The sequence below is a fragment of the Equus asinus genome, chromosome 4, assembly GCF_041296235.1.
Source record: "Equus asinus isolate D_3611 breed Donkey chromosome 4, EquAss-T2T_v2, whole genome shotgun sequence".
NCBI lineage: Eukaryota > Metazoa > Chordata > Mammalia > Perissodactyla > Equidae > Equus > Equus asinus.
In genome coordinates this window covers 86,303,080-86,317,645 of record NC_091793.1, presented here as the reverse complement: position 1 = coordinate 86,317,645, position 14,566 = coordinate 86,303,080, and the positions used below count along the sequence as shown (strand labels likewise).

General features: G+C 36.0%; 1 protein-coding gene across 1 annotated transcript in view; it reads right to left on the bottom strand.

Annotated features, from left to right (window-relative positions):
- The window catches only part of ARHGAP15 (Rho GTPase activating protein 15), a 607,959-nt gene that overhangs the window by 474,012 nt on the left and 119,381 nt on the right, over positions 1 to 14,566 (bottom strand). The gene's annotated exons all lie outside the window — the stretch shown is intronic.

Below are 14,566 nucleotides of genomic sequence, written 5' to 3'. Positions count from 1 at the left end.
TCACTGAAATTTTCATGATGATTTAATTTGTGTTACACTGGAAAAAATAATTTCGTTTGACTTTAGGAGATAAAGTGATATGTTATCAAAATAGCATTGTATATGGTGTGGGAAAATTGATTTAAAAAGAAACTGTGAAACAAGGGACATAATACAAATAAATGGGAAATAGTTGAGTGCTATTCAATTTCTTAAACATAAATTAGACATTTTTGAAAACTGTCATTTTCCAAGATTCTAGAGTTATACTCAACAGTGTGAAAAAGTAGCACCGAACACACAATTTCTAAAATAACTATGAAAAAATATCATTTAAAACCTATGCTTCGGTGTAACTGAATAATTTTATCCCATTTTTCATCAGTTTCTGTTCCAGAAGTTAACCTAACACACATTTAGAAATAGTAAACTTCACTGAAAATTTTAAAATCAAGTAAGGAATTCCATAATTTCTCATCCAAGACAGAATAACCACATTATCACACAGCTTTAACATGAATATCCCAGGCTTATCTTTAGGTTTAATCATATAAGAAAAAAAACAGAAAGAAATCAACAAATTAAACCTTCTTAGTTACATATTTGAAGACGACAAAAAGACTAAAAATTATATTGATGAAGGCAGGTCTGGGAATTGCATGTTTATCTTACACAAATAAATATCTTCTCATCTAGAATATCTTGTGAAAATTCTCAAGAATAACAACAGAAATTTGTGTGCATTTTCCAAAATTAAAGAAATTGCTAGAATATTTAGATCCAAAGTCCAAAGCAACATTAGACTTCATGTTTTTTCTTAACTAATGGTTTTTTAACATGGGAGGTCATTTTCAACTTTTAGGAACAAATTTAAAAAATGCCATTTGCAATGAAAATATGACAAATATAATTTTCTTAGGTCATTTGCGAGCTTTTCCATCAGCAGCACAGAAATCAAATTTCTTTTCTTTCTCCCAGAAACTCTTGAAGTGCCAAAACTTTTCAGCTATATTTAGATTTTCCAACTGTAGCTCTATCTGCTTTTATGTCTTACAGCTCAATTTTTGGGTTAGAAGCTCTATAGTTGCTGGCCTAACAATGACCTGTGACAACCCTGGATCCTGTTGGTCCAGACTGTTCTAAAAAATAGCATAGATATACAATATACTTTGATTTTTAAGAGGCCAAGAACGATACTATCTTGAAGACTCTGAACATACTGTTCCATGAGCATTTGCTGTCACTTTTTCCCTTCTAACTTTTTGAGCCAAATTATGTTGCCTCCACCTAATGTTGCAAAAACTTTGGGTGAAAGCCCAAAGTGATTCTAAGTCTCTGGTATGGTTCTGTGTAACCTGGCATCTTTCCTGGAAGTTAACTTTGTTAGGCAGCTATTTCTATAAACAAACTGAGTAATAAAAAAGACGCATGACCAGATGAAATGCCACTACCTGCATTTTCTCTACAACCCTGTAAAGAGCTAGTTCTTGGCAACTAATTAGTGGAAGCTGACACTGTGAACCATAATTCCACAACCTTTTAAAAGGCCTTTTGTACTGGTTGAACTTTACTTTCAAATATGTCATCACTTCTCATAAAAATCAAGCCACTGAATTATATTTATAAACATACTACTTGTATCAATTAGCTATTGCTCTGTAACAAACTAGCCCCAAATTTATGAATTAAAACAACAATTGTTTACTTGCTCACAATCCAAAATTGCACTTAGATTTTCTCATATCTGGGTTGCACTTAGACAGTCTCACATAGCAATACAACCACAAGTCCTGGATCTCCATTACCAGGTGAATCAGAACATTGGGCAGTAGGAATATTTCTGGATGCTATTCATATACCAGAGTGGCAATCCATAACTTATCAATGCATCAAGCAATCCCAAGCTGTGGTGCAAGGTCCTTGACTCTTGGGCTGTATGACCCAGGAAATTCAATGAGGACCTAGAGTATAATGTTGTTGTGGAGTTTGTGGCAGGTTACAATCAGAGTCTCACAACAAAGGTCCCTAGCATTCTGCAGGAAGGCTTTGCCTCTTGCAGTAAAGAAATTCTCACCAACTGAAAAGTAACTCCTTTCCTATTACTGGGTCAGAAAAGAGAATGAGCACCTGATCATAGGACATCAAGTGACTATGTGACTTCAGCTTCCCATGATGAGCTGCGTATTGCCAAATTCACTGAATCATAATTTTGGGCAACAATCCATGAATGCAAATGCTATATTCAGAATTTGGCCCAAGCAAGTCCAGCAGGCCTAAGTAAGTTACATGAACATATGGCTCAAACTCCCATTTTATCTATCAATGTTACACCAGTGCTTCTCCCTTAGCTTGCAGCTTTCGCCTCATGGGAGCTCTTGAAAACCAGCTGATGAAGGATGCAAACACTCAAGCCTGATTCATGGATGGGTCAACTCAATGTGTCGGTGAGCTCCAAAAAAACGGACTGCAAATGCGTCCTGGGATGACTCTGTAGTACAGTGCTGAGGAGAAATCTTTCCATGGGGAGAGATACAAGCAGTAAACATGATTTGTTCACTTTGCAAAGAATAGCATAAGCAGAGGTAAAGATATCAACTGATTTCTAGAAAGTCGAGAATGGCTTTGTTTATTGGTCAGAGGACTGGAGAAAGACAGTCTGGAAAGTTGGAGACAAAGAAGTCTTGGTACATGTCAGCAGACTCATGGGAGCGGGCACAGAGCATGCAGATCCTTGTGTCTCATCTAAACGTATTAATGTCTACTAGATAGTAAGCGGGTGCACCAGAAGACTTAATAGGTTGAATTCTCCTAGCTTCTGTCTTTAGCCACTCAGAACATGCAGCATAGGCCCCATGAGTGGAGTAGTCATAGTGGCAAGCATCGTGGCTACATGCAGACTCAACACCAAGGCTCCCTCTCACCAAGGCTGATGTAACTCCTACCATTGCTAATTGCTCAGTCTTCCAGCAGCAGAGGCAGACACTGAGCTCTTTAAGGAGACTAGCCAGGCCCCTGATGGCAAATCGACTATGTTAGACCATCCTCCATGCTTGGAAGAACAGTGATTCTCCCTGGAATTAACATGAACTCTGGATATAGGTTTGCCTTCTCTGTCTATGGTGCCTCTGTCTGCTCCACCCTTCCATAGTTTCAAGAATGCCCAATATAGCAACACGAGGTCATTCAAAACATTGCCTCAAACCAAGGAACTGAAGGCAGCACAACAGTGGATAGACAGATCCACTGTTCTTACTAAATAATGCATTATTTGGAAGCAATCAACCTAACAGAATAATGGAAGGACTTCTTAAAATCTCAGTTGAGATAGTAGCTGGGGGACAAGACCTGGTCTGGTTGGGGTGCTATATTCCAATACCAATATCTGATACATGTCACAGTGTCCCTAATAGCTAGAATATACGGATCTAAGCACCAAGATGTAAGAGTTGTCCCTGTAGTAACCGATTTACAGCATTTATGCTCCTGAGTTTTGAAACTTTAGCTCTGCTGGATTCTAATTCTTATTCTTGGGAAAGGAGAGAAATTTGCTTCTAGCAGGAATTAATAATGATATTATTGTACTTAAAGCCATGACCACTGCTTGGTAACCATGGATACTCAAGATGTTGACCAGCAGGCAAATAAAGTAGCTACTATATTCAGGGGTAATTGGCCCTAATTATAATAAGAAGGTAAGGCTGCTTCTGTACAATGGGGACAAGAGGAATAATTTAGGAACTCAGAGGATTCAATGAGCTGTCTCTTGGTGCTTCTATGTCCGGGGAGAGCAGTGAATTGTCAACTGAAGCAAACAGAGCATGGCAATGTCACAAAATTAGGGCTCAGATCCATCGGGTATGAAGGTCTGATTCATCTCATGAGGCAAACACAACAGACTAATAAGCATCAACTAGTTTAACTGAGGGTGAGGAAAATTTAGAATGAGTGAGAGAGGAAGTAAATGATGAACTTCAAATATGGCCTCAGACACAGTTGAAGCAGAGGAGTGTAGCTTTTTCCACTAAAACTTTTTTATTAGCTCTTTTGTATAGATTGAGGCCAGGCACTATCTTGAAGACTCAGACTTAAACTGAGGTACAAGTCACTTTGAGTACTGCAAGGGGTGGACTGCATCGTGTGCTTCTTGGGTGCTGCCTCACAGCCTCTTGTCTTTACGTGTGACTCCAGCTGCAGCTGCTGTAAACAGTCCTGTGTGGGCTTCAGATCCCTTTGGACTGAGTGCATCTTGCTTCAAGCATGCACCCCATATCTTTCGCTTTCTGCCATACATATTCTCTGAGTCTATGGAGTAGGACACCTGAAAGAACTTTTTGGCACACCCACACATGTGCAGCCCGAAAGTCAAGAAGATTTAAAGACATTATCCCATCCCAGAGGCAACCATAAACCAAAGGGGTGAAAAGCTGATGGACAAATGCTTCATCCTGTCAGTGCTTGCGTAGAAAATTCTGAGAAGCGTCTCAGCCACTCTGTGACCAACTCAGTAATGGCCCTTGTAGTGCCTTTTCTTCCTTCTCTGTTTCACTCTTGCTAGTTCTAAATTCCTGTTCTCTGGGATCACTGCCCAAATAAACTAGTTGCAACATAATTCCTAGTTTCAAACTTTGCTTTGAGGGGGAACTCAGTTGAAGCCAGAGGGCATATATGGCAAAACCATTTGGTTAAAGAGAATTCAAAACTAGCTTCCTATGAAAGGAAAAGATCACGCCTCCACTGAGATACAGCTGTCACTGTCATAAAATCTAGCGTAAACAAATACACCATCAAATGCCCTGCTATAAAATGTAACATCCAGCAATTACAAACTACAGGATTTAAGGTGACATCATTCATTACAGTATATGAATGATTTTCCTGATTAAATGGGAATTTAGTGTTAAGTAGCTATAAAAGCTGCCAAAAAGCAAATGTTATTGAAACAAACATTAGCAACTTACGACTACAACCTGGGGCATCCTGACCATAGCCACTATCTCTATTATGGAGCCATTAGAAACCACAATAGGGTGGTATCCAAGTCTATTAGGAGAATAATTTACTTGAAATTTTGTACTTATAGATGAAAGAGACAAGGGCACAATCATTACAGATTTTACTTTCTTTGTAAGGTTTCATTGTTGTTGTTGTTTTTCACATTCTCTTTCTAAACAGAGACGGGGCAGGAGGTGGGGTGGGAATTGAGTGATCTTCCCAGAGAAGATGAGCAATGTTTTTCCATGAGTCAAATTAAATGCTTTGAGGAAGTAAACATTTTAAGTGGCAAAAGTAGCTAGTAACAAGAGTAATACTAACTATGCATTCATAGAGTGAAAATTGTAACCAAAATTTTTTAAATAAAACCCACCATCTTACTTTAAAAATAGGCATTTATAAGTTTTCTTTCAAAGGATAATATTCGTTCAGTATTACAAGTCTCCAATTTTAGTGCAATGGTTCTTTGTTATCTGACTTTTACTGAATCATAGGATGGCTTAATAAGATCGGCAAATATCCACTAGAAACTGAATATTGACTAATAAATATCATCCCTGAGAATTCAGGATTAAGCTTCAACTTTCCTCCTTGGATAATTTTAACTCATTATCTCCTATAATCTTCAAAGACTTGTGATCTATGCAAATACCCAGTTTAAGGATAAATATTTTCATTACATACAATGAGACATTCTACAATATTCAAAACTTAAAACATATACTAAAATTGCGATGATACCCTTATTGCTTCTGATTAAGAACGTGTTGATGTACTGATGCTTGAGAACCATCAAAATTTCTTAAATTACATGTTAACTATTTTATTTTTGATAAAAATGCAATGTGAACTTAGTAATATTTATCATTTAACTTGTAAATCCACAGAGAAAGATGGCTTCACATGAGTCATTAACAATTAATCAGATTTCTTTAACATAACAATTGAATGACTAGGAAGAAATCTTGAGTTTTATGAAGCCCTATACATTTCTCTCTTTTAACACTGTAAATTATGTTATTTCCAAAATCAAACTCAGTGAGTGGTAACTTAAAAAAAATTCTTGCTTGGATCCAAATGAGGGATTACAGCATCTTGCGTATATTCTTATTTTAGCAATACAGTGTATCTTTAGATTCAATAGATCTTCCTAATATTTGACTACATATTTATTTGCTAACAGAAATGAGTGTCGATAAAATTCATCAGTCAATAACAGCCAAGAATAACTTCCTTAGATAAGTCATGGAAAATATAATGTTGAGGACAAAAGATATGAGTGTGTCATTGCCTCTCCTGAATCTTCCATTCTATGACAGAACAGAGAGAAAGGGCTGCCATCAGGTGAATGACATCCAGGGCCAGGGGATTTCTCCTTTATGTTTTACCGCATAAACACAAGACCTCCTTTGAATACCTCGCCAAAGCGCCCAGCCAAATCAAATCAGCAAAGTCAGTGCTGAAACGCCAGCTAGCCACCAGATGGCAGCAATGCTTTTATGAATAATGCAGCATTTTGTGCAGCCCATCTACGATTTCCTGTGTTAATAATAGAACAATCCTTACTTTAGTAAAAGGACAGATTTGTTCGTAATGAAGCCAGCCATTTCTTTCATGTCACTAGTTATGTTTTGTGGGGTCTATTTGCTTTCTAGTATTTGGGCGCCCCAAAATATTTTGTTTGCTTACACATTAAACATTAAACTGCTGTTGAATTTCATTTTGATATTGTGATAGAAAATGCCTGTGGCTTGAAACAAATATTTTCCTTTCTGATGGACAAATAACATCTGCGGTTGTAAATGTTCCAGTGTAACTGTCAAAGAGAAGGTTTTCACATAATTTCCTGCCACCCTCATCAGTACATTCTACACATCAAAAAAGTGTGTTCATAACCTCCTTTTCCACGAATTGATATCAAATCTACCACAGATCTCGAATATCAGAAGCTTGTCTTCTATTTGATCATGGGTGGGTGTGAGAATTTTGAAAAATGAAGCATTGCTTAAATTCAAATTAAAAAAAACTATCAAGGTCTAAGTCACTTGGGAAGGGAATCTTTGATATCAGTGTTTCTTTCCTTTTTGGAGCTGTTTGCAGCAATTTGTTAATTTTGTATTTAAAAAGTTTTTGGTTAGGACTTGTTCACCAAGGAAGTCGGACAATTAGCACTTCTTCTAGTCCTGGAAATGAAACATCAGCAAACTGGTGGGACTAAGGCCAAGAATGTACCGGGTCTCTACTAAAAAGAAATTCATCCAAGAGAATATCCCTTCCTTGGTCAAGTCACCTCAAACTGATTTGTTGTCTGAAAACAGTTCAAACAGCTTCCTTCCTGCTTTCTCCCCGACATCAGGCATTTCTTTTCATTGGCTCACCTGGGTCATCTCTCAACATCCTGTTTTGTTCAGATAAAAGGGCAACCTCCTCTTCTCGTCAAATACCGAGAATCCTTAACTGTCCCGCGGAGTATTATAGACTTGCTTTTGAATACTTTTTTTCTACTAAATTTTTAGTAACATGTTTAACTCATACATTGAGGGACTCTATGCACAGATTCTACAAGTGGCCCCTCCAGTTTTGTATGAGTGCTGGAATTTTCCTTTCATCTTAAACTTTTAGGTTTTTTTTCTCGTGTTCATTTCAAGCCTCTGTTTATGGATGCTTGCTTTGTTATTTTCTTACACAGCTTTGAACATTGCTTTGAGGTTTGAGGGTTTTGCTCACCACTGCCCAGATTTTCTCCTGCTCAGTGGCTTGTGGCATATAAACACTGTGAATATATATATTTTTTCTTTTGCCTTCGGATCCAGCCTCATTACCTTATGTTTCTGAAAACTGAATGGCATCGGCTATTTATCTGCCAGTGATCCTACACTATCCAAAAGCACTCAGTTTTATTTCACCCTGTGTCATCCTTATGGACAAGCTGTAAAATGTGATATCATTTACTGGCCCCATCTATTATGTACCAGCTTTAGGGATTAAACCGTTCCTTTTTCTGGAAGAGAACTGTTTGCTATTAAAAAAAAAAAAATCATACTCAGCATGGAATAAACATGGCTACTCTCTTTTAAAAATACAAAAAAAGAATTTTGAAACAGATATGAAAAAGGGATCCATTGGTTTGAATGTTGCCTTGCTAGCACCAATGTAATGTCTTCTGTACTTTGCAAGATGAAAATCACAAATGGGAAAACCATAACACTTGATGATTCTACCTCGATCCCATGAAATCCCTCATTGGCAGTGGTTGCTTTTGCTCAGGGGGGTATGAATGGCCTGACATCCCACATTTGATCCCATGTAGCTCAGTTAGCCTCACTCTGATTCTGTGAACATGGAGAATTAGCCCAGGCATGGCACAGTGACCATCACACTGGTTCCACTCAAACATCAAGAAACAGAGTATGTTCCATAAAAACAGGGATTTACGTCATGATGTCAATAAATGATGAACAGCATGTTGCATTTAACCCATTGTCAAACTAAAATCCAGAATTTATTCCAAATGCACAACTCTTATCTTTGAGCAGGTAGAGCCAGGTATTCCAGAAGGCAATGAGAAATGAGCTAACCAGTGATCTAGGCTCATTAGGTCACATGCATCTATGCTTCGAAAACGTTAGAAGCATAAGAAGACAAGTTGACATTTCCTTTTTTCTTTGAACTTTTAATTTTGATTTATTTTATTTTATTTTGGAATCTTAAATTTTTCATTCCTTTGGCTAATTTGGGACTAAAATTTACTAATATGACTATTTGTCAATCTTTACTGTCATCCAGTTGCATTCTGCTTTGATGACAGTTAAAAAAAAATGAATACAACAAGATAATACTATGCCCTTTAGTAGTTAGTGGAATAAAGTAGCTATCCAATTGAGTACACATCCTCATAGACCACTAAGCTTCGTGGAATCACCAGACAACGTACACTTGCTATTGTTTTCCATATTAGTTTACTCAACTTATTAGTATCTTAATTCTAGAGTTGAGATTATAGCTTTTTTCTAAAAAAAAAAAAAAGAGCTTTACTATTTCTCAAAAATTGAACCTACAAAGAGACGACAGTGGTTCCCAAGTCCCATCGTTTGAACAAATAGGCATGTTCTTCACATGAGGGTGTGTTTTCCATCCATCAACTTGTTTCTGTGTCTCCTTTCATCAATCAGGCTAGCATGCTCTTTAGGTCTCATCTTAATCTCACCTGAGATTCTTACAATCAGTTTTACTTCCTGCCCCCAGGCTCTATCTTTTGCAGTAAATCTTATACACCCCTGACATTAATATTCCCAAATCAAAGCCGTGATTATAAAATTATATCACTCCATACATCAAAATCCTTCCGTGCAATCCCACTGGCAAAAATGAAGCCAAAATCATAAAAATAATCATCTCTTCCCCTCCAGTTAGAAAAAAAAAGTATTGTCCTGATATCTCAGTAAGAGAATGAAAAGAGTTACCATTCCCTCTCTTTCATTTTTGGGCATAGTTCCTGCATGTATCTCTAGGTTCCCTTTTGTAAGTCGCTACCAATAACCTGGTAGAAGCTTTCAGGATGAAATGCTTTTCTTAAAGTACTAACTGGGACATGACAGTAATTAGTTAACTTATATCGATTAGATATTACATTTATTACAATATGCATAAGAATAGAATATTAAAAATAATTTCAGTAAGGTTTGAGGACACATATTCTTAGTTACACAATGAGTGAAAAGACATCCACACGGGGTATTAAATCTTAGTCTATTGGTTAAGTTGACAAGGCAGTACAGAGAATAGAAGTGGAGCAGAAATCCTGAATTATATTTCATAGATATCTCTCTCTCCTATCCAGATTCTTCCAAAATCCACATCTGGAATTTCTCAAAAACTTCCCGAGAGTGAGATGATGTGATTAGTAGATGAATAATAATACCTGGTTGTAGTTATATTAAAATCAGTCTTTTGGAGTTGCTTTCAAATACAGGATTGCTTCATTTTAACATTAACACAGATGAGAGGCGGGTGCGATAAGAACTGTTATCTCTTATTTCCTTGGTGTGAAAAACTCTAAGTTGGAGGCGGGATCCTGCCCTGGGTTCTACATAAAGTTACAACTGACACAGCCAAAACTGGAACACGTGTCCCCAGACTCTTGTGTTCTCTCCACTGCACCTTCTGCATGATGGATGAATATCTAATAGATAGAGAAAATGATTGGGGACAAGCTAGAAAGCAAAAACAACTGTATTAGACATTAATGCTGCTCTCACTCTGGTTTATTTTTAATGCCATGCCTTTTAAGATACTGTGAGTAATTCTCTAAAGTGAAACCAGCTTTACTTGAAATCTAATGCATATATGAATGTGAAGAATCATCCTTTTGCATTTAGTCTAACTGCAAGCATTGAAAAATGAAAGAGAAAATTGGTAAAAGCTCAGATTTATTTTAAACCATCCCTTTTAACAGAAGGAAATGGATAAAAGCAAAATACCAGTAGTTTTCCTTTTGGCTTAAAATGACATTTTCCAAGATGTTATTAAATTATCTTCGCATTAATAAACTTAAGTAGTACTTAAACATTTTAAGCTAAGACATATTCAGATCAGGAAGAGCAATCAAATTATGTTTAAATGTAAAGCATATCCATGGAAAATATTGCATGAATATGTTTAATACACATTATAGCCAGAAGACTCCATCCAAAGTCAAAAAAGTAATACAAGTAATGATACATCTATTCTGAGATTTACTTTACTTTTAGGAACAGACCGGTGCCCGTAAGATATTTTTATGTATTAAAAAAGAACCCCAATGCAGGAAATTTGGTGATGATTTTTGTTTTAAGGTTATAAATTAGTGGTGGGGGAGGAAAACAGACTCATCTTCTTGGGTTATTTAATTTTTTCTGCTTTCTAACAGGTAACTGATATAGTTCTAATCAGCCATAATTCATTAATAGTAGAATTATCTTATTTAACACACATAATCTTAGATGAGCCTTCTGCATATTCACTGGTGAAATTTTTTTAAAAATTTTATTTTAAAGGAAACAGAAAAACTGAGGCCTAGTCACTGTCTGGCTCTGAGAAAAGGTAAACCTTTAGAATAGAAATGACTTATTTTAAATGAGTAATCATGTACTTTAAATCAGTAGTGAAAAGGACTGGCAAAACAGTACTTTTCTTATTCTTTTCCCCCTATTTGCAAAAGAGAATAGAATCGACACTCCAGAAATCATCATGGAACACAGAGCCCATATTTCGGACACGGTTTCCTAAAATTTTTTATGACAGTGAATTTTTTTTTGGCTGAAAGAATGCAACTCGAGCCTTAGCAGTAACCATCGAATCAGTTAAAAGGTGTCCAGTCCTCTGGTTTAATGAGCATAAAGCACAGGATATTCTTTCTTTGGGGAGATTAAACTAATTTACATGACAGGAGTAAAGAATATTTAAGTGCTAAATTAAACGGCCTGTAATTAATCACAGTGCTTGGGATCACCATATATTTAATAAGGAAGGGTAGCTCCTTCGAGGTCGGAAATGTTCTGGAGATGTGTCGTCTATCTATTCAATAGCTGTGTCGTGAACTCCCTTTCCCCACACTTTCAAAAATATTTAAATCAGAGAGCCTTGTGTTTGAAGGAAGGAAGGAAACCTAAGTGAAAATTTTCCTTCAACTTTGAAACAATAAGATACTAAAGCTAAAAACTTGCTGACTGTTTTAAATTATTTTGCAGCCATTTTTGCAGTTGAACTTCCTATTGAAAAGCTTTGTAAATGCCTGATGTCTCCACAAGGAAAGAGAGGAAGGTGACAGAAGCACCGCTTGTGGTATAGATGCTGCCTGACAATCCTGCCATCCTTTAACATGGTTTTATTTAGTTATTACAACTATCTCTTCGTAAATGACATTTAGGATTATTTAAGATTACGTTGTAATCCTTTTAATCCTTAGTGCTTTAAATTTCAAGCTAAACACCAAAAAGCAAACTAGCACTTAGCAGGAATGTTTAAAATATGTGATTTGAACATAAATCTTTTTATTCACTCTTTCCCCAATGAAAACCTAGTGGTGCTTTTAAATTAACTAAGAAAACTCGTACCCCAGTTCATTACAAATCACTGGGCTGCTAAATGCTTTCGCAAGCTGCATCACACTTGTGAAGGTTCTGGACAATTATGCTAAATGCAGAATTAAACAAAAGTTAGCAGTAATGAACATTTACTAGTTTAACTTAGAATTTGTATGACCTTTTATAAGTACAAAGTGTCTTTCTGTGTTTGTATGTATGTGTGTGGAAATGATCACTATTTCCTAAGGTTAAACTATCAGATGTGCCTGTATACATAGACACACACACAATATAAATGCGTACATGGATATGGATTTATAATTTTTAAATACATATTATGACTTGTCTATATATACTTTATTATAGAAGTTGCTAACAATTTTTAGCAATCTCAGCATCATTCTGATATACTGAGAGCTGTTGAATACCGATCCTTAATACTTAATTCATGTTGTCACTGTTATGTTACCATGTTCCAATCAAATAACATTGAACCTACATCAAGAGTTTAATAAGACTTTGACTATGAAGGAAATTCGGCTTTTAATACAAAAAGAAAATGAACAACTCAAATGTCCAAATGGCATATACAAATGAATGAAACAAATGAAATCCTTCCATTTATCGTGTCACAAATGCGTGCTGCTGAGTCTTTCAAGCATATTTCAAGCACCTAATTTCTTGTTTGTTTTCCTATTCATTTTAAGTTTGACTTCTCCACAGACATTGTAATTATGTGGCATATAATTGCTAATCCATCAACTTTTTAACGACAGATTTCAAATTTTAAATTATTTCTAATTTTGCTCTTCTTTGATTTTTCTTGAGCCAAAAATCTCAATAGTCATTTGCTATTTGTAATCTATAATTCATAGACTGAGATTGAACACCAAGCCTAATTCAAACTTGGAATCCTAAAGCTATTTCTGCTGTAGCACATCAGCCGAAGCTACGATGGTCTTTTTCAGTCAGGAAGAAACACTTCATTATTCTGTAGGTAATGAAACCCTTGCACACACACACTCAAACATCCAACAATGCCTTAATACCATGTTTTTGAGATATAATCATGTTTATTTTGATCATTTGAGAGTTAGACCAGCTAATGTATCTAATCAAATATTGATGCAAGTCATCTAGATTTAGCTCTCTGGCAAATCCTTCCCAATGCTTTTTCGTTAACAGAACTATAAAAGCTATTTCTATTGTTCCTCTCAAAAGGCTTACTCCGGTGGTCTGTATCTGTGGATACGTATTAGTAAATTTTACCTAGGCTCATGTGTTTAGGTGATGAAAAGATTTCAGCATGATAAGAAAATCACACGATTCACCCCAAAAGGAAGAAGACAGGAAATGAAATTTGAATCTTTCTTCAGCTTTGCTAATCACGACATCCTTATGATCCCCTTTTGTTTCTCTAAACTAAAGAGTACGAGACAAAAAAAGATAAACTGGATGTAAGAATACTGAGGTCCCAGGAACTGCTCAGTTACCTTACAAGCAAAACTAGCTGGGTGGAGTTTCACCTCCAAAAAGCTACCAAAAGTGAGAAGAGTTTTCAATATCTTTGGAAATACTTATATTCAGAAATATGAAAAACAAGTAAAACACTATAAGAGGAGGTGGTTAGTCATGTTCAGAAAAGGTTAGGATGACACATACAGGTGTTTCAATGTCTATCTATGTATATTATTTTCATACCTATGTAAAATGGTACATAATTCTTTTTTCTATTTGCAGCCCTATATCCATCACACACACTTGACTATCATCCTCATTTGTGATCTAACTTAACTCTTCAAAACATTAAATGGAAGAACTGAAAAAGACTGCTGTAGCCCAATTCCCAGGGTTTCTATTGTCTAAGAATTATGTTGATGTCAAATTTTAACGTCTTTATTTTATGACATTGGTGATTAGAATGCTAAACTCACAGTACATAATAAAACTAAACCACTTAGCTCACCTAATCCAGTTCAGAACTAGTCATACTGATCATCTAGGCTGTCAGAGAGGCTAGGATTATAACCTCTAAGTTTTGCTGCTTATGACAGAATAACAAAGAGTAAGAAATCGGGAGACAGGATGTATCACTGATCTACAATTCCTCACTGTAAAACAAAATTTATTTTACCTTGATTCTTTAAATTCACATTCTAATCACTTTGGCTTTAGTCCTTTGATCTGTAGGCAAGTATGTTTAGTTTTCTTTTCTTTCTCTTTTTTCTTTCTCCTTCCTTCCTTCCTTCTTTCCTCCCTTCCTTCCTTCCTTCGTTCTTCCTTCCTTCTTTCCTTCCTTCTTTCATTTCTTTTTCACTTTTGGTAAGAAAACCTTTATCACATTAACAATGAATACCTAAACAGAGTAAAACTACAACCAGAAAAATTATTCTAGAATATGTTGAAAATGATTATTATTATTATTTTGAAATTAACGTGGGTTCAAATGATCTGGAAAGACCTGAATTAGATTCTGGAAAATGCAGAACAAACTGGCAACCAGATTTTTCTCCCCAGTGAGAGTTCATATA